This window comes from Podarcis cretensis (assembly GCF_951804945.1).
Source record: "Podarcis cretensis genome assembly, chromosome: 4".
Classification (NCBI taxonomy): domain Eukaryota; kingdom Metazoa; phylum Chordata; class Lepidosauria; order Squamata; family Lacertidae; genus Podarcis; species Podarcis cretensis.
In genome coordinates, this window is record NC_137173.1 from 25606284 (window position 1) to 25626730 (window position 20447).

Sequence of the window (20447 nt, forward strand, 5' to 3'; positions counted from 1 at the left end):
CTCAGGTACCAAAGCTAACAAACTTCGTTTGTATAAGAGGGAAAGTTTGTTTGTTTGTTTTTCAAACTGCTGAGCATGTTCTAAAGGGACTTTTAAAAAATCACAGCAACCTATAGAAAGCAGTTTCTCAAATCCAACCACCAGGGATTATTATTAATTTTTAAATATTTTTGAGGACATTCCATGTCTTCCAAACTTTAGAAGATGAAAATAGGATATGTGCAACACCTTCATTCTTACAGCCTTCCCCTTCATTATTTTTTAAAATTTATTTATTACATGTATATACTACCTTTATCTTCCAAGGATCTCAAGGTGGTGCAGATGGCTCTCCTCCCCATTTCATCCTCACAACAACCCTGTAAGTTAGGTTTAGGCTAATTATGCATTACTGTAGCCTCCTCTTTAATTATGGAGTAGACTCTCCTTCCTTGGAGGTTTTTAAGCAGAGATTGGAGGGCCACCTGTCATGGATGCTTTAGCTGAGATGCCTGCATTGCAGGGGGTGGACGAGATGATCCTGGGGTCCCTTCCAGCTCTAAGATTCTAAGATTCTATGATTCTATGAGTTGCCAGTTCATTTCCAGACCCAATTCAAGTTGCTCACATTGGTATTTAAAGCCCTGAATGACTTAGGCCCCAAATATCTCAAAAGCTACCTTCCTTCCCTGCAGATTCTCTTGGAAAGGGGCAAAACTGGGCTTTATTTCACCCAGATCAAAGACCCAGTTTGGCACACACACACACCCCACCCATTTGTGTACACACACACAGGCTGGGAGCCTCAATGGTGCCTCTCTGGAGGCTTCACCTGGGACAAACAACCTGGCCAGCCCTCCCATAGCTATGGCTCTGTCTTGGATGCTAGGATTGGGAGACAAGCCCCAGTTTCTACACAACTATTTAGCCTGCAAGAATCTAGAGAGTTTACCTGAATTAGCTGTCACATAGAATATAAGAAGAGCTTGTTGGATCAGGCCAACGGATCCTTGTTCCCACAGTGGCCAACCAGATGCCTATGGGAAGCCCACAAAAAGGATTTGAGTCCAACAGCAACTGGAATTCAGAGGCACATTGCCTCCAATAGTGGAGGTAGATACATAGCCATTTGGCCAGTAGCCACTGATAATCTCCATAAGCACCACAAATGCTGTCATTTCTATCAGGATGTTCTTACATAATCACACTGCTATATCTAAAAATCAGGTGAACTTTTCCAAGCACTTTTTTTTTGGGTAGAGTGTGTGAGTAAGACAGAGAGTGAAAGACAGAGAGTCCGTGTCTGTGGCCCCATGTGAAGAAGGCAGTCAGATAGCTGAATTGCATTTTTTTGAAAACTAGAAAACAGCCTGTTTTCACTCCCCTCAATGAATGAGTGTTGTTTGTCACAGTGTTAAAAGGTCAACACAGCCAATAAATATCCCTGAGTGCTACCACTATGTTCCTTTGTGATCATGAGGGACAATTTAGAAAATGCATGAATAGCTGGAGAGCTCTCTCAGGGTCAATGGAAGATGTTGTCTAGGGAAGAAAACCAAAAGGAATTGTACTGAATAAATCCCATGCATATTGAACCCTGAGGAACACTTTGCAAGCACCCTGCCTGTCCATGGTGCTTGCATCAATTTCTATGGTAGAAAGCAAATGGACTATAACCCAAACACCCTTGTGGAAGGGGCATAACATATCCCTCCATCCCTGATGCTGTGAGTATTGGTGTCCGTTGAAGTGTCAGGTTCCCCCCCCCACCAGCCCCACTTCCAAGCTTATTCTTGTTGGCAAACCCTTCACCCACCTGCCTCACAAGTCAATGACGCTCATTGTCTTCTAGGAAAGACAATTGCCATAAGCCACAGATATACTAATGTATATCTGCCATACTTTCATCTGAGAAATGTCAAACATATGGCAGCTGGTGATTGTATTTACTCAATGCATAAATTCATTTGTGGCATTTAAAATAAAAATACAGCACCCACTGCAATGTCGTATCTACTGCATAATTTTATAGTCTCCCCAGAACACGTTTCCAAATAAACATATGTGGTACTTTAACGCCGCTGCCCCCCCCCACTGTTTGACAGTGGGGTGCAGAAACCAGGCCTGTTTCAAAAATCTAATCCCAATCTGTTTTTCTTCCTGGGCAGAGGGGAAAAGATAGGCACTTCTTCAAGCAACAGCCAATAAAACCTTCTGGCTTTAGAAACATTGTACCAATGTCACAAATGTGGGAGCGTATTTGTTCATTCCAGCACGAACTGGCTCTGTGGCAGTCCAGCCATCACGAAACAGTTGGAACGGACAAGCTGGCTGGGATCTTAATTGGGGCTCTGAACTCTTCCAGCCACCAACACCCCAATGCACCAGATTACTTAACCCAGTTATACTGTAAACAGAGGAGACAGAAGTGCATGAGGGATTAGGCTCCAGTGAGCTTCTAGCCACAACGCAGCAACCCTGCCCCTTCAGTAAATGTTTGGATGGCTCCAGAATTTCAAAGCAGTGGACAATGCAGGCCACTGGGGCAGAGAGGACGTCTCTTTGATGCTGTGCTAACAGGGTAGCCTTGATGCCGCTCAATCTAATCCATTTTGATTAATGCCGCCAAATGAGTTTTCCTGACATCTGTGGTTCCCCACCCAAACCCCATGGGAGGGGGATGATTGAGGAGGGCGGGTTATGATCCCATCACAGCAAACACCTCCAAGACTGATACAGCTAAGAGTTAATAGCTTCCCCAAACAAATAAGATGGGACCCCCTTACTCTTCCCCCCTCCTTTAATTAACTCCTCCCTGGGTTGCTTCTGGTCCCATTTGCACCCCTCTGTTCCAAAACAAAAGAAGGGCTCTCTGTCTGGTTTGGGCTTACGTAACCATGCTCCTCCATGCAAGGCAGGTCACAGCTTTCTCACACTGGCTGAGAGTATTTGGAGAATGACTGATCTGAACATTAAAAAAAAACCACCATGCCTTTTGGTCCATTTTGCAAGTAAGTGGCCACTCGGACAGGCAGTGGCTAGGAAAAGTCTGAACATAGGAAACACAGGAACACAGGAAACTGCCTTAAAAGGTAAAGGTACCCCTGCCCGTACGGGCCAGTCTTGACAGACTCTGGGGTTGTGCGCCCATCTCACTTAAGAGGCCAGCGCTGTCCGGAGACACTTCCGGGTCACGTAGACACTTCCGGGTCACGTAGGAAACTGCCTTATACCGATTCAAACCTTTGATGCATCTAGCTCAGAACTGCTGACATTAACTGGTAGTTGCTCTCCGGTCAGCCCTATCTGGAGATACCACGGATTGAACCTGGAATCCTCTGCAGGCTGTACTCTGAGCTATGACCCTTCCGGGTTCCCCAAAATGTTAGGCAGAGCTCCTTCCATGTGATCCTTTTTTAAGCGGAAAACTTCAGGGGTTAAACTTGCGCCTTCAGCATGCATCCACGCAAAGCATATTCTCTGGCACTGAACTAACCCTAACACAGACTGCAGCTCAGTTCAGTCACTGGTGAACCAACAGGACGAGTTATAGGCATTGACGTGCTTGCCTATGTTTCAGTTGCTAGAGCACGTTATATTTACAACATGAATGCCACCCAAATGGGCATTGTGTATGTTTTGTAAAAACATTTGTTTGGTTGGTTTATTATTCCATTTATATCCCTCCATTTATATTCCACTACTATCCTGCCATATGTTGCCCTCCCCTTCTTATCCTGTGAGCTAGGTCACACTTAAAGACAGGAATTGGCCCAAGGTTACCTGGTGAGCTTCACTGCTGCATGGGCAATTCAGCCAGCTGCATCCACCAGCACTGCCACAGGAGCAAACAGGTAGCTTTTACTATTACCGTACCTCTGCTGTCTGTGGAGTCCAATCCACCAGTTCCACTGGTGCTAAGTACTTAAAGGCCTTGGGGCATTGGCTCATGGCAATATTGGCTTAAACACTGCAGATGCGAATTTCTATGTACAGATGTCTCAGAGCAATTTTAAGACAGTGGGTGGCTGACTTCTCCCCAGAAATCTGTTTTGCAATATGCCCAGCTGCACTGAAAAGACCTGACGTGTGGGTCCTGCTAACAATGTCCATGACCCCTTGGCCTGACAGGAACCAGAATTTTTGAAATCTACATTTGGCAACCTTATACAGGAACAGTTGTGGAGACAGAAGAGGATGGGATATAAAATGTAAAGAGATGGAGTATGGGGAGAATTGAACCACAACTCAGTGATGGAACAAATGCTCTGCATGCAGAACTCCCTCAATGCAATCTTTGGTATCCCAAGTTTAATGGATCCCATAGAATCATAGAGTTGGAAGGCACCACAAGGGAATCTAAACCAAAGCATCCCTGATTGGTGGTCATCCACCTGTCAGAAAATCCTTCCTGGTGTTTAGTCAGAGGGTCATACAAAATACCGCATTTTTCGCCCTATAGGACGCACTTTTCCCCCTCCAAAAATGAAGGGGAAATGTGTGTGCGTCCTATGGGGCGAATGCAGGCTTTCGCTGAAGCCTGGAGAGCTCCAGCGCCAGCCCCACAAGGTCGGGGGACAGCGGGGAGGTGAAACGCTGCCATCCTGCTGTCTCCCGATGTGGTTTGGAGGCTGACGGCGGGGAGACGCGTGATTCTCCCCGCCGCCAGCCCCGCAAGCTCCGGGGACAGCGGAGAGGCACAGCGCGTCTTCCCGCTGTCCCCGGACCTGGTCTGAAGGTGGGCGGCGGGGAGAAGAGCGCTTCTCCCCGCTGCCGGCCCCACAAGCGCCTTGGGGGGGAATAAATTTTTTTTCTTTATTTCCCCCCCCCAAAAATTGGTGCATCCTATGGGCCGGTGCGTCCTATGGGGCAAAAAATACGGTAACTCTGCCTGAAAGAGCTGCCAGTCAGAGAGCTTAGCACAAGATGGACAATTGGCCTGGCTGGGTGTAAAGTAGCTTCTCATGTTCCTAATTTTAAAAAGCAAGAGAAGTAAATGGGGCAGGGGTGAAACCTTGAGCCCTGCATGGCAGGAAGTTGGCCTAGATGATCCTCAGGGTCCCTTCCAACTCTGCAGTTCTCTGACTCTAGGATTCTTCCATTGCAGCCTACTCTCTTCCCCACTGCATTCTTCGAATCTTACAATCCATATAGAATAGGACTCACAATAAATGCTTGTCAGGAGAATGCATCCCTTTTGGAAGTGGAATTATTGAGTCCATGAACCCTGCTTGGAGAGACAGCCATTCAATTATAAAGTCTGCCCAACCACCAGCAGCACACTTCATTCTCTCCCTTAACATGTAAGAGCTTTATTTACAAACTGCTTTTAAAAAAAGAACCACTGAAAAGCCCCAGAGAAACCAGGGATTTATTTCTCCCCCTAACAAATGTAGAAGAACCAGTTATAAAACTTGCCAGTCACCTTATTGTGCTTCTAGTAAAGCACTTGCTATTTTTATTACTTCCTGTGATAAGCCTGCCAAGCTGGCCTGACCAGGCCACTAATGTGGCCCCAGGTTTCTCTGCCAGAGCCAGAGAAGAGAATCAACAAGTGAGAGCTGCAAGACTTTCGGTGATCTCAGAGGATTGTATTGTTCAACCATCATAATAGCACAATGCAGCTCTCCAAAGAGCTTTGAGCACAATTGCAACATTAAGTGCGTTCATAAGTCATGATGGGATACATCTTCTCTTCCGGGGGTGAGGAACCTTCATTTTGGGGTGTAAGGCCTTGCATTCTTTTAGGGGTAGGTAAAGGTAAAGGCAAAGGACCCCTGGATGGTTAAGTCCGGTCAAAGGCAACTATGGGGTGCGGCACTCTGCGGTGCTCATCTTGCTTCAGGCCGAGGGAGCTGGCATTTGTCCACAGATAGCTTTCCGGGTCATGTGACCAGCATGACTAAACTGCTACTAGCGCAACAGGACACCATGACAAGTGCCAGAGTGCACGGAAATTTACCTTACAGCCGCAGTGGTACCTATTTATCTACTTGCACTGGTATGCTTTTAAACTGCTAGGATGGCAGGAGCTGGGACACAGCAATGGGAGCTCACCCGGTTGTACGGATTCAAACTGCCAACCTTCCAATCGGCAAGCCCAAGAGGCTCTGTGGTTTAAACCACTGCGCCACCTGCATTTGGGGGCTACATGCAAGTGAGCCCACCTACCCACCACTTTCTGCTATCCCTTCACTCTCCCTCCTCCAATACAGAAATTCAGACAGCTTTAAATTACTTGGCAGTAGTGCCAGCTTGGCCCTGTGACCATGGGTGCCTGGGGCCATGGGTGCCATGCAGCATGCATGGCCCTGGCACTGAAATTTGTGGGTGCCCAGCCCCTTCCTAGGGAATTTTGTGGGTGCTCAAGGACCCCAGGGAGTTGGCACCTATGTTACTTGGCAACAGCATGACCACAGATGTTCTCAGCCAATTCCCAGCTGCAATTTGGGAGAAGGGTTCAAGGCATGCTTTGAGAGCCACGGTGGTGTAACAGTTAAAGTGTATTGAACTAGGTGCCTGGGACCCCAGGGTTCAAATCCCTACTCAGCTATGGAGCTCACTGGGTGACCTTGGGCCAGTCACCGCATCTCAGCCTAACCATCCCCACAGCGTTGTTATTATTATGAGGATAAAATAAGGTGGCAGGGAGAATGGTATACAACGTTTTGAGCTCCTTGGAGGAAAAGTAGACTACAAATGTAATAAAAAAATATATGAAATGCTTTGCATGCATGAAACCCCTGGTATTTCTAATTAATATGTATTTTCTGGCAGAACTGGGAAAGACCTCGGCCTGAGACTCTGGCTAGCTGCTTCCAGTCAGCTCCGTCAGTAGAGCATGGGACTCTTAGTCTCAGGGTTTTGGGTTCGAGTTCCACATTGGGCAAAAGATATCAGCATTGCAGGGAGTTGGACTAGAAGATCCTCGTGGTCCCTTCCCACTCTACACTTCCATGATTCTGTTGATAGGCAATGAGCTCGATGGGTCAGTGCTCTGGGCTCGGTAGATGAAGGCTTCCTTTCTTCCACATCCTGGCCCGCCCAGCCACTGGCTCCAACATGCTGTCTTTTAACTCTTACTGGCTGCTTATGCTGGTTTTTCAAATATCAAAGTGAGGATGGGGCATTCAAGCCTATCTTGACATTAAGTTTTATGTATATCTAATAATGGGACGCGGGTGGCACTGTAGGTTAAACCACAGAGCCTAGGACTTGCAGATCAGAAGGTTGGCGGTTTGAATCCCCGTGACGGGGTGAGCTCCCGTTGCTCGGTCCCTGCTCCTGCCAACCTAGCAGTTCAAAAGCATGTCAAAGTGCAAGTAGATCAATAGGTACCACTCCAGCAGGAAGGTAAACGGCATTTCCGTGCACTGCTCTGGTTCATCAGAAGTGGCTTCGTCATGCTGGCCACATGACCTGGAAGCTGCACACCGGCTCCCTCGGCCAATAAAGCGAGATGAGCGCCGCAACCCCAGAGTTGGCCACGACTGGACCTAATGATCAGGGGTCCCTTTACCTTTACATTTATATCTAATAATAATAATAATAATAATACCTGTTGCCCTGTGTGTTAGGCATGCTGGTATGCTACTTTAGGAAGAAAAACAGTGTTTTATACTGATATCAGATGCTATTCTCTCACTATTACTATGCAGATCCATTTGTCCTAGCCTTAGTTTTACAGACGTCTCAAGGACCTACAGAACAGGGCAGTTAAATTCACTGAATATGCTGCAATTCCAACCAGGATGAAGATATGCTGTTTAGTGCGCATTTATAAATGTTTGTACTTAATTGCATTTGTGGTGGCACCACCTTGCATAAAAGAAAGGTACTTTGGAAAGCCACTGGTAGCTGATATAGTTATTGATTCTCAGGGAAACAGAATGTGTTTCGATCTGTCAAACCTGCAATCTTCATTGTGAATATTGATCCTCCTCTGCAGCAGTCTCATCTAATGCTTTGCACTGAAACATTGGTTCCCATTACTCAGGATAAGTGCCAGAAACACTTTCTTCAAAAAAAAAACCTAAGCTGAGCACATTTGCAAGGAGGGATGAGGCACTGGGGACTCAAAGCTAGAGGTGGTCTCCTAAGTTGAAGCCTGCTGCCTCCAGCACCCCACAAAATCAACCTACTTTGATGCATACACAGTAAGTGGATATTACCTTCTAACATATATTTTACTCTCATTTTTCTCCCAGTTCTACTCACACCAGCCAGCTTTTCCACTAGAGCAATATCCCACACTTTGCACCACCAACCTCAGCCATGAAGCTCACTGTGTGAACCTGGGCAGCCACTGGTTCTCAGCCTAACTTACCCCGCAGCCCCAGATAAATAAAGCATTGGGGAAAGGAAGTTGGAAGGGTTTTCTAAACTAAACTCTGCCAGTGCTGTTCCAAACCTTACTGCCCCTCCCTATGGAGTCTTTTGGAGTCATCGGTCAGTAGCTGGACATCTCCACTGAATCCAAGAGCATGGCAATAATTTCTAATGACTTTCAACAATGACATCAGCCTGCGTGGAAATTGCTCAGGAAGGAGAATGAGGTCATTGGCGGGAATGTAGGAAGTGATCTTATACAGTGGTACCTCAGGTTAAGTACTTAATTCGTTCCGGAGGTCTGTACTTAACCTGAAACTGTTCTTAACCTGAAGCACCACTTTAGCTAATGGGGCCTCCTGCTGCTGCCGCGCCGCCGGAGCACGATTTCTGTTCTCATCCTGAAGCAAAGTTCTTAACCTGAAGCACTATTTCTGGTTTAGCGGAGTCTGTAACCTGAAGTGTATGTAACCTGAAGCGTATGTAACCTGAGGTACCACTGTACTAGGCTAGACTATTTGTCCATCTAGTACTTGTTTAGTCCTTCAGCGTGCACTTTGCATACTCCGCCATCATGGAGGAAAACATGAAGACTGAGATGATACAACGTAACTATAGAGATGGTTTGGGACAGTTTCTTGAAGGATGTGTCATTCTTGAAATTGGACTTTTGATATAGCACACCCAACCCTGCTTTGAGCATTCGGTAGCTGACACCCACTGGCCCCTTCTAAACCCGTTACATTACAAAAATTCCCATCGATACTAATAAGGCTACGTGCCAGTATGTGTCTCTATTTGCCAGCATCAGAGCCTTGTCTCAGAAGGGGACAAATTGACTTGAATGTCAAGGTTTATTATCTTCATAGGAGCAAAATACTTGCAACAAAAAAGAGCTGTTCTAGATGGACCTCCTCCATGCCAGCATTGAGAAGTGAACAATTCCAACCCAGTGAGTCATTTTTCCTCCCCTTTCAAATACAAAGGGATATTTTTTAAGCAGTTTCACCCCAGATTAATGCCAAAAAAAATGCCTTGCCTAGGAACTGCGAGGAAGCCTATATTCTCAAGATGCCCTGACTTCAGCAGCTGTTAGTGCCTTTGCTACAATTCTAATTATTTACATAGCGCCATCTGTAGTCATGACATTTTGCAGAGGATAAGAGGACAGGGCTCTGCCCCAAGAAGCTTGCAACATAACATTCAAACACAGGGCTGACAACGAAGGGAGGGAAAGCAGGGCTAAACTGGGATGCATTATGCAGTTGTTGCAGCTGCACATGCTCTGACTGCAATCTAAGCCAACCTATGCACTGGGCTGGGTAGGGGGGTTGGACTAGGCGAAGGTGTCCCTCTGCCCAGCGCTGCTGGCCAGTGCTTGTCTCTGCGAGCATGAAGCATCCCATTCTGCCCACCTTGGGGTCCCTTCCAGCTCCACAATTCTATGATTCTATGTGATCTGGTTACCTGGCGGAACTTACACTAGCAGTAAGGGTCATGTAAGTCAAATTGTACAGTATATTAAAAGCTTTTTGTTGTCCCTCTGCCAGGCTCAGCTGGCAGCAGCCCCACTCCTGAAAGGGGATTTAAATGGGAGAACTTATGCCAAAGGAAGATCTAGGGAAATGCAAAGCTTATACTGGCTTTACTTAACTCGACATTAATTTCCACCGGCTTCCTATAGTTAGGATTGCTCTGTACATTTGTAGCCAATACAGCAGTTCAGGGTTTTGTTTTTCGTTGTTTTAAACTGCCCTCTGGTTTAGTAACAGAGTTTGTAGTCTGTGGTGTGCAGCTTAATTTTTAATTCCTTTCCATTTGTTGCAATGTGCCATGTTAATTGTTTGTGCAAGATCAACTTGCATTCAGTGGTGATGAGTAATGGCTGTAGATTAATACTCAGCTGCAAATATGTTCAGTTGCAAAAAGAAAAAGAAAAAAGGAAGCCACTGTTGTTTTCAGAAAATCTCTCTCCCTTCTTGCCAAATGGTTTTGAGGTGACATATGGAAGGGAGTCAGGACACATTTCTTTTCTGATGCACAGTGATGAAAATAAATGCCATTCACATCCTATGAAGCACTACGATTTCACGGCACCAAGCAATAAGAATGCATGGAAAATTCAACTGAAATTTAAAAATACTGTTCAATTTCTTGCAGAAAAGCTACCTGAAATCCTGAAGTGCGAGCTTTTCTCTGAAAGAAGTCTGAAATGCAGTTTTCAGTCTGAGATACTGTTACCACCATGTTATATTGATGGTACCTACAGATCCTTTTAATTAAAAGCCTTGGGTTCATGCTACAAATCTTTAGCGTCTACAGATGATAAAGATCCAATATTCACAATCAGGTGAATATCTCTTAGACCAACCAAAATGTCCCAAAATAGCGAGAAAGCATTTGAATTTTTCCAGAACTTTCCCTCAGGCTAGATGCAAAACAAAGCAGGGGTAGACGAGTTAGGAGGAGGAGTTAAACAACTCTGAGAAGAATGGGAGCCTTCTAACAACTCTCAGCACCCTTAACAAACCACAGCTCCCAGAATTCTTTGTGGGAAGTCATGACTATATCATAGTGCTTTACATGTATGGCATTGAATATGGCCTTAATGTCAAAGTCATGGAGTCTACACTACAGTCTTAAGATGGCATATGGGAGGAGATAAAAGACTTAAATAGTTTTGGCTCCACTTGGGAGGTAGGCAGGTTCTGGAGAAGTTAAAAGCTTGCTTCTTCATAGGTTTCATTTGGATGTCACAGAAAACCAAACTACAGTTTATTCCAGGACAAGGTGTTGGCTCCCAGAAAGGATTTCACACCCACTTTGCTTCTCCCTGATCCTTTTACCACAGTGTGGCAATGCAGCTAAACCAAAATTTCAACAGGATCATAGTTAAGAACTCTCCTTAACCACAACCTGTAACCATAGGAAAAACCTTGGCTACCATGATGTGCAAACCAGGGTCAAATTTTGCAATGTTTTGGTTTGTCCTAATGGCCTGACAGTGGATTTTGGATTTACTTATCATGAACCATCACAGCTTACTTTGCCTAAGGTAAAAAAGGTAAAGGTACCCCTGCCCGTACGGGCCAGTCTTGACAGACTCTGGGGTTGTGCGCCCATCTCACTTAAGAGGCCAGGGGCCAGCGCTGTCCTGAGACACTTCCGGGTCACGTGGCCAGCGTGACATCGCTGCTCTGGCGAGCCAGAGCCGCACACGGAAACGCCGTTTACCTTCCCGCTGGTAAGCGGTCCCTATTTATCTACTTGCACCCGGAGGTGCTTTCGAACTGCTAGGTTGGCAGGCGCTGGGACCGAGCAGCGGGAGCGCAACCCGCCGCAGGGATTCGAACCGCCGACCTTTCGATCGGCAAGTCCTAGGCGTTGAGGCTTTAACCCACAGCGCCACCTGCATCCCTACTTTGCCTAACACACCCCTTAATCCTTCTTTTACACTTCCTACTCTTTTACACTTCCTACTCTTTCAGTGTGATGATCAATGGTGCTGATTGCTGGGTTAGTAGATTATAGTTTATGCTGCTGATGCAACTTCATAAGAGAAGGGATTGGGTATTCCTAAGGACAAAACCCCAAGATAGGGCATCGCTAAAAAAGGAGCCACCATCCCACATGAAATCAGCCAGAAGGAAATGTCAGCATCTTGAATGGAAACCAAAAGTGAAGCCACAGTACATGGGCATCTGGAAATGGACTGAATGCTAGTTTAATCACTTCTTGTGCCAACCAATTTGCAAAACAGAGGGTGGAAGATCTGGTTTGCCAACTGGGAGGAAAAGTGCAGTGAACATTTACATAATTTTATCTGGGGGGTTTTATCTGTTGGTCTGAAGCACCTGCAGTCTCAAAGTATAAGGCTCTTAACTAGAGTGTTGCATCCTGACAAAGACATAATTAACATACTGCCAGGGTGGTTCTCTCCCCACCCCCCTTGCGAAGTTGTATTCTTGTGAACTAGAATAAAGTACAATGGAAAATCTTGGCATATGCTTTTTTTAAAAAATGTGCTTCCTGGTTGCTAGGCAACGGAAACGTAAAATTATTTTTGAAAAATTGAAACATGCTGTCTTGTTAATTGGGAACATAAGCTGCCCGGAAAGTGCAGTTTTGGATGTGATGCTTCCTGTGTCATTTGCGTGCAATTCTTTTTTCCTGGCTGTGTTTTCTTCTGACCTCTAGTGGTACAAATAACAATTGCAGCATCAAATGCCCAGTTTTTAGGATCTCTTTACCTTTACCTGTGTCAATTAAAGGTAAAGGTAAAGGTACCCCTGCCCGTACGGGCCAGTCTTGACAGACTCTGGGGTTGTGCGCCCAGCACTTAAGAGGCCAGGGGCCAGCGCTGTCCGGAGACACTTCCGGGTCACGTGGCCAGCGTGACATCGCTGCTCTGGCCAGAGCCAGAGCCAGAGCCAGAGCCGCACACGGAAACGCCGTTTACCTTCCCGCTGGTAAGCGGTCCCTATTTATCTACTTGCACCCGGAGGTGCTTTCGAACTGCTAGGTTGGCAGGCGCTGGGACCGAGCAGCGGGAGCGCACCCCGCCGCGGGGATTCGAACCGCCGACCTTTCGATCGGCAAGCCCTAGGCGCTGAGGCTTTTACCCACAGCGCCACCTGTGTCAATTACTCACACTTAAAAAGCGGTATGTGTGCTTAACCTGGTGGTGTTTATTAGTGGGGTGGGGCTATTAATCTGCATGGATCCCAATCCAAAACTTGCTCTCAGGTCAAATTGGGGTCCTGCACTCAGAACAGCCCACTGGCTGCTCTTTGCCCCTGAAAGTGCTGTTTGCAATAAAACAGCACTTTGTAGAGCTATTTATACTAAACAGAGGCAAGAAAACCAGTACTATGCTGGGCCCTGATTCAGATGAGGAGCAGATTCTGAATTGGATCCTATTTTTCTTCAAAATAAATGCTGCCAGGTTAAGCACACTTAAACAACCAACCAACCGCAGAAAACATGAATAATGGTCACGTGTAGTTTTGCCCATTAAAACTGTGGCCTTTATTATTTATCTGTGAATTTACAGCTTGAGTTCGGGAACACTTTGGCAGCAATCCAGAAAGACACCAGGAGCATGGCCTCTTCATTTGGGTACTCACTTTCAGATGCGAAGGGTTGAGATGATGACTCAGAAGATGTAGCCACAACAAGAACACTTTTAGCTGGTTGGGTGTGTGGGTAGTGATTTGAACGGGGGAGCATCCGGCCTTTTATATCAACCGAGGCATATTTAGTAGGACTGGGCAACAATTTGACAGGGTGTCATTCAAGGACTGAAAACTGGGGATTGTTATTTATTAATATACCACTGTTACTCTATTTGGATTTTCTCAGCCACCAAAATATATTGGGCTGCCTCCAGCACAGCAACTCCTATGCAGCTACCATGGAACTTTTAGATGATGAAGAGAAGGTAGAATGTGCTCCACTAAGAGGGGAAGATGAGTAACGGTAGGTCTGTTGTTTTTAAAGAAAAGATTGCCTGTTGTTGTTGTTGTTGTTGTTGTTGTTGTTGTTGTTGTTCACTATCACCAATTTTATTGATTGATTGATTGATTGATTGATTGATTGTTACATACATACCCTACCTTTCTCCAAGGAGCTCAAGGTAGCATACACATGATTCTCCCTCTTCCCTTTTTAGCCTCACAACAACCCTGTGAGGTAGGATAGAATGAGAGACAGTGACTGGCCCATGGTCAGCCAGTGAGCTTCATGGCCCAGTAGAGCAGGCATAGGCAAACTCGGCCCTCCAGACATTTTGGGACTACAACTCCCATCATCCCTAGCTAACAGGATCAGTGGTCAGGGGTGATGGGAATTATAGTCTCAAAACATCTGGAGGTTCTAGTTTGCCTACGCCTGAAGAGATCTGAACCCCAGTCTCCCATGTCCTGGTCTGTTACTCTTACTAACTATCTAAAGGGTAATAACAGCAGGGGTTTTAATGAGATCAAAAGCAAATATTCTTGCTTTAAAGTAAACTTTACAAAGCCTGAACATTGAAGAACTCTGAATACGTTTCCATGGGATATCACAGTTCAGGGGGACTAACTATTCCTCTTGAGCACATCACAGTTTATGGTAGATATTGACCCACTACTTTTCCAGGGCAATATATGAAGCTCAGTGTGACCTGCTGGGCCTCGCTACTGCCAAAGGCCACCAAATAAATATGTTGCAGAACAGGGCTGCCATTTTGAATGAAATATTGAGCAGACCAAGGTAAGCCCCACCCCGCATAATCAATCACAAGATGTGGCACATGCACACCATTTGAATGGCAATGCCCACCGACTTTGGGCAAGCCTGGCCCCCTCAAATATTTTATGGGGAGGGGGGCAAAGGGACCTCAGCCCTTAAGAGCTGGCTCCTACGTTGCAGAATGTTTTTCTGAAATTGCAGATTGCAGAAAAAGATCATGATTGGTAAAGAAGCCATATTTGGGGCAGCTTGCTCACCTTGACTGATTGTTTCATCACAGAACCTAAGCTTGAAATCCCCTGATCTGGAGAGATACCCTTCTCTCCATCTATCTGAATCAATGGTGTATCATTTGACAGAGGAACAAACCACTACATTTAAGCTGTGCTGTGTTGCTGCAAAAGATGATTAATCATCTCAGCAAGCAAGCAAATTGGCTACATCTCTGTTAATTGGGCTGTGGCGTTTCTGTTGGCTACAAGTGGCAGAAAATGGATAAAATCTATGTCTTGATTCAACATAGGCTCTCACCCGAACACATATTTACACGGTTCATTATCCTGAGATAATAGGCCCCTTAACTCACTTCAGTCTCTGATCTGTTTACACAACCTGCAGGTTAATCAAAAGCTGAAGGAAGTAGAAGGGAAGGGAAGGAAGGCCTGGATAATGAGATGTCCTTGACTTCCCTGGTACCGCAAAAATGCCTTGGTCATCATCTCAGGCATTATTTAGATTTATAGTTCATCCGACCCAAAGGGGTCAATGCAAGTAACATTATTTAGAGAGATAAAGAAAATGGTGTGATTTCATGTGCAGATGAGACAATAAAAGAAACCTTAGAATGGCCCTGAACATTGGGTACAAATGAACAGAGCAACATAGGAAACTGGCTGATTCAAAGTCAAATAATTGGGTCCTTCTAGCTCAGTGATGACTAGCACTGACTGACAGAGGCTCTCCAAGATTTGAGGAAGAAGTTACTCTCTCAACCCTACCTGGAAATACCAGGGATTGAACCTTTGTGTGTAAAGCAGATGCTCAACCACGGAGCTATGGTTCTAAATATTAAACCTTGCAGAAGAAAAAGATGGATAGGAAAGACCCGTGTGATTACCACCCACCCACATGGTTGCTGCATTGACTTCACGTATCAGCCTCCCCAAATCTTAAGCTTTTCACTTGAGGCTAGAGTGGCCAGAAAGGGGACATGCATCACCAAAAGAGGGCAGGTGTTTCCATAAAATTTAGGTAAAGGTAAAGGTACCCCTGCCCGTACGGGCCAGTCTTGCCAGACTCTGGTTGTGCGCCCATCTCACTCAAGAGGCCAGGGGCCAGCGCTGTCCGGAGACACTTCTGGGTCACGTGGCCAGCGTGACGAAGCTGCTCTGGCAAGCCAGAGCTGCACACGGAAACGCCGTTTACCTTCCCGCTAGAAAGCGGTCCCTATTTATCTACTTGCACCCGAGGGTGCTTTTGAACTGCTAGGTTGGCAGGCGCTGGGACCGAGCAGCGGGAGCGCACCCCGCCGCGGGGATTCGAACCGCCGACCTTTCGATCGGCAAGCCCTAGGCGCTGAGGCTTTTACCCACAGCGCCACCCGCGTCCCTTCCATAAAATTTACATATGCTAATTTACATGTATATATGCAAATGTAGAAATAATTACTAGAAAAAAGAAAAACAATACATCTCGCAATATCCAGAAGCTAATGGTGGATAGGCAGCTTCAAGGCCCCTCCTGCTTTCTCTTCATAACGATTCTTAATCTTTAAGCCGGGCTTGGACCAAACAGCCCCTCAAATAGAAGGACCATCATCCTCCCAAGCTGAAGGCCTTTCCTGAATACCTTCCTTATTTATTTAGGATATTTATTGCCTGCTCTTCATCACAGAAGTAATCTGAGAGTGGGCTACAGCAGAAATGGCCAAGACAACTAAGTAAAGCCACCAATACAAACTACAAAACAATAAATAATAACTATGCACAATGCAGCCATCAGAATCAGCAGAACTCAGTAAGTCAAGAGGCTTACACAAAGGTCCAGGGAAACAGGAAATCCTTCCTTAATGGAGGTATGTTGTGTATCTCCAACAGGAGAGAAACTTTTCTGCAGTGGCTCCCCCAGTCTAAATGGCCTCCCCAAAGAGACAGGACATAACGGCTGACATTACCATTTTTCCTCCACCAGGTTAAGGCATTTCTATTTGCCCAGGCAAATGGGAGGGAATGAATCTTACTGTCCAAAGGCAAGAGAATCATAGAATCATAGAGTTGGAAGAGACCACAAGGGCCATCGAGTCCAACCCCCTGCCAAGCAGGAAACACCATCAGAGCACTCCTGACATATGGTTGTCAAGCCTCTGCTTAAAGACCTCCAAAGAAGGAGACTCCACCACACTCCTTGGCAGCAAATTCCACTGTCGAACAGCTCTTACTGTCAGGAGGAACATCTCGTTGCCATGCTCACTTTTGCATCTACCCCACCCACTCCTTACATGCAGCCCCCAGAAGGCTCCCACTGGGAAATGCAGCCCTCAGACTGGCAAAGTGTTATCCACTGCTGCTTTAAGGTATCGTACCATTAGCCCTGAGAAACATTGGAAAATTGAGACAAAACAATTTCCTCTTAGCTCACAAAAAAATGAGAGGTTGGCACTAACACTTACTAGCCTGTAACACTCTTCAGTATCTCTACTGCACTCAGTTTAAATTAAGCCCCCATTCAACATATTTCCCTGTCATATTTGCCTGTAACACTAGTAACACTTGTTAGCATCTGTCTGTCCTGAGAGACAATGGAGTGCACCTCCAGGAGTGAAATCGAACCACTGTGTTAGCAGCACCAAAGTGACTTTCCTGGGATGCAAACCTGGAGAGCGTGTATGGCGGCCCTGGGCTGCCCAGACAACAAGACCGCTGTTGCAGATTTGGTCCAAAGGAAATCAGAGCAATATGTTTGGAAGCAGCTTGGCTGCAGGAGTTGCTGGAAGGAGGGATACAAGGTGGTATCCAATTGTCTTAGGGGCTCCAGATTTGTGTAGGGTTTACCCCTTAGCCTTTTCTTCTCTGGAAGATATCTTGCAAGGCAGCAGAGGTTTAGGATCAGAGTTTCCTTCTCCTAGATGGCTTCCTTCCCAGGTTGGCGAGCCCCATCTGTCCCTCACTTCCCTCTACAGCACGTGTAGACACTGTCTTATTGGCTGTTGGACACACTATTGGTCTTGCCCGCTCTATCCACCGGAGACTGTCTTCACATGCAGGGGAAGTCACTGACGGTTTAAGACCCATTGGTTACCCTAGCAATTACCCTAGTAACAAACACTACAGCATTCCTAGCATCACATGGTGTATAACCTAGCCAAGAGCAACCACTTTTAAACTGGTTTGTTTTTAGTGCAGAAAGGTCCGTGCTTAGTGGTAGAGCATCTCCCTTGTATGCAGAAAGTCCCTGGTTCAATCCTCAGCATCTCCAGGTATCCTCAACCTAAACCCTGGAGAGCGGCTGCCAGTCAGTGTAGGCAATACTGAACTAGATGAGCCAATGGTCTGACTTGGTATAAAGCAGCTTCCTATGTTCCTAATTTGTCCACTGTGATCCATGAGACCTCAGCCATCATGGCAAACATTTTTGGGTTATTTTGTTGCCCGGTCACCACTAATCCATCTAGCCGTTCTGGTTTCCTGTTAACATTCATCTCTGAATTGGTCCATAAGAAGTTAATTTGACACCATCTGCCATTCTTCCTGGTGTCTTCTGTGCTGTGAGTAATTTAATTTGTTCTGTTCTCTGTTTCCCCCACATTTTTCAAAGCAAGCTATTTGTTCCAGAATTTCAAAGTGCAACAATGCATCTGTAACAATTTATAGAACTCTGCCATGCAAAACTGACCTTCTCAGAAGCTTCTATTGGAGTTACCCAATAATTCCCTCCCCTATGAAAATCAATTACTTTTGAAGTTACTTGTGCTTACTTCTGAAATTTAAACCAACCAACCATCCCTTCAATTCATGTCATATAATAGATACCAAAATTATTGCAGGCATCAAACAAAGCCATTTCAGCCAGTAGCAGGAGAATGGCAAATGTTACAGAAAGAAGAAAGAGCATTGAAAAGTATTTCAAGAGCACTAAGCAAAATGTTTTAGAAGTTCCTACAAGGATGTATTTGGACAGAAGGCTTCCTGAGAACCCAGCAGATGCTGCTCTGAACTTCATAGGTTTGCATGCTGATACATACAACCTAGGAAGCTGTTGCATCCCCCATAGTGGCTTCTTAGCAGTTCCAGAATAAACCTTTTGTCCTTTATAGCTCTCCACAGCCTTGTTGACATCCCTGGTCTTGGCCTTTGCTCTTTGTATCACCCTAAACTCACAAAGGTATTCTGATTTGTCTCAACGCTTTGTCAGGGGACGGGTCATAGTGCAGTGCTAAAGGGCGTGGAAAAAACATCCATGTTTAGTCTCTGCCATCTCCAGGTAGGGCTCGAAAACCACATTGATCAATGGTCTGATTCAGTATAAGGCAGCTTTCTATGTATTTTCCTAGGACTCCATCATTTCTCTCTTGCTGTCCACGATCCTCAGAACTCATTCCCCACAACACCTATCTGACAACACCTCTCTTTTACTTCAAATCCCTGATTAAGGCCCACCTTTTCTGTAAGGGTTTGACTTAAGGTTGTTATTATTATTATTATTATTATTACCGTATTATTATTAATCTTGCTGTGCTTCCGGAAGGAGCTCAGGGCAGCAAACAGTTCCACAATTTTAAAACGAAAACATTCTAGAACAGTTAAAACATTCCAAAAACAATGAAAGTTAAGAACAACCAAGAGCAGTCACAGTATAAAGCATTTTAAAAGGCATTGATTGCAGTAAAAAGTATTATTTCATCCTGTGATCCTGGAGTTGTACTCCAAATGCCTGGGTAAAAAACAGGAATGTTTTCAAATTCCTCCTGAGAGTTAATTATGATGGAGACAGACAGACAGGCCACACTAGAGAGGGTCTTTCACAAATAGAGAGCCACCACTGAAAAGGCCCTGCTATAGGTCAGCTTCAACCAGAGAGCTCCCAGTGGCGGCGGCACCAACAAGGCCTCACCAGCCAATTGTAGGGTCTGAGGTGGCTGTATTAATCCTCAACTGCAACTGAAATTAAGCCTAGGTGTGTGCAAGTGCATCTGCTTGCAAATGACTACCTTGTGAGCACTGCCTCTGTCTTCCCTCAGTTAGATACTAAACTGTCAGGGGATGGGAACTCCTTTTTTCCGTTAGTGACTCCACAGTGTAAAGTGCCATGCACAGTCATGGTGCAATACAATCAAACCTTTATTGCATTAGCATACAGCCATAGCAGGATAAAACAAAAAATGCTATAGACAAGCAACCAAACAAAATTCAAAGCGATATTACTGGGGTTATGACATTTAAATTACCCTAAGACAATAATGTAAAGATTTAGTTGCCGGGGCCGGGAATCTAGAAGTGCAATACACAAACACAACATTTTAAACTGGGCTTACCAAATTTATTTGTCCCTCACACTCAAGCGACTAAAATGACAACAGAAAACACACATGCCCACAGTCACCATATTATGCTCACATAAGTCTCACAGGGGCCATGACATGTTAGATAGCTTGGAGAAACAGAAATTTCCTGAGAAGGGTACAAGGGTGGCAGAAAAGACAGGGACTCTGCCACAAGGTGGAGCTTCCACCACAATTCTGCAAAGTGGAATGCATTCCAAAAGAGCAAAGTGTCTGCAGCATAGTCCACAGATCTTCCAACAGTTGTGGCTTCTTACCACTTTGTTATGTCATGAGCTTTTGTGCGCACAGTGCGAAGAAGTTTTAAATTCAGGCACTATTTTTTCTCTGAGAGCTTGTGCAGTCTTCAGGG

General features: G+C 45.5%; 1 long non-coding RNA gene across 2 annotated transcripts; it reads left to right on the top strand.

Moving 5' to 3' along the window:
• The first annotated feature begins 5553 nt into the window (after positions 1–5553).
• LOC307215118 lies at positions 5554–19129 on the top strand. Of its 2 annotated transcripts, none has more exons than XR_013838279.1 (6): positions 5554–5682; positions 8187–8556; positions 8801–9259; positions 10468–10657; positions 13669–13785; positions 18581–19129. It is a non-coding gene; the product is annotated as an uncharacterized lncRNA (long non-coding RNA). The 2 variants fall into 2 exon arrangements; XR_013838280.1 differs by lacking the exon at positions 18581–19129 and adding an exon at positions 16729–16777.
• Positions 19130–20447: the final 1318 nt, after the last annotated feature.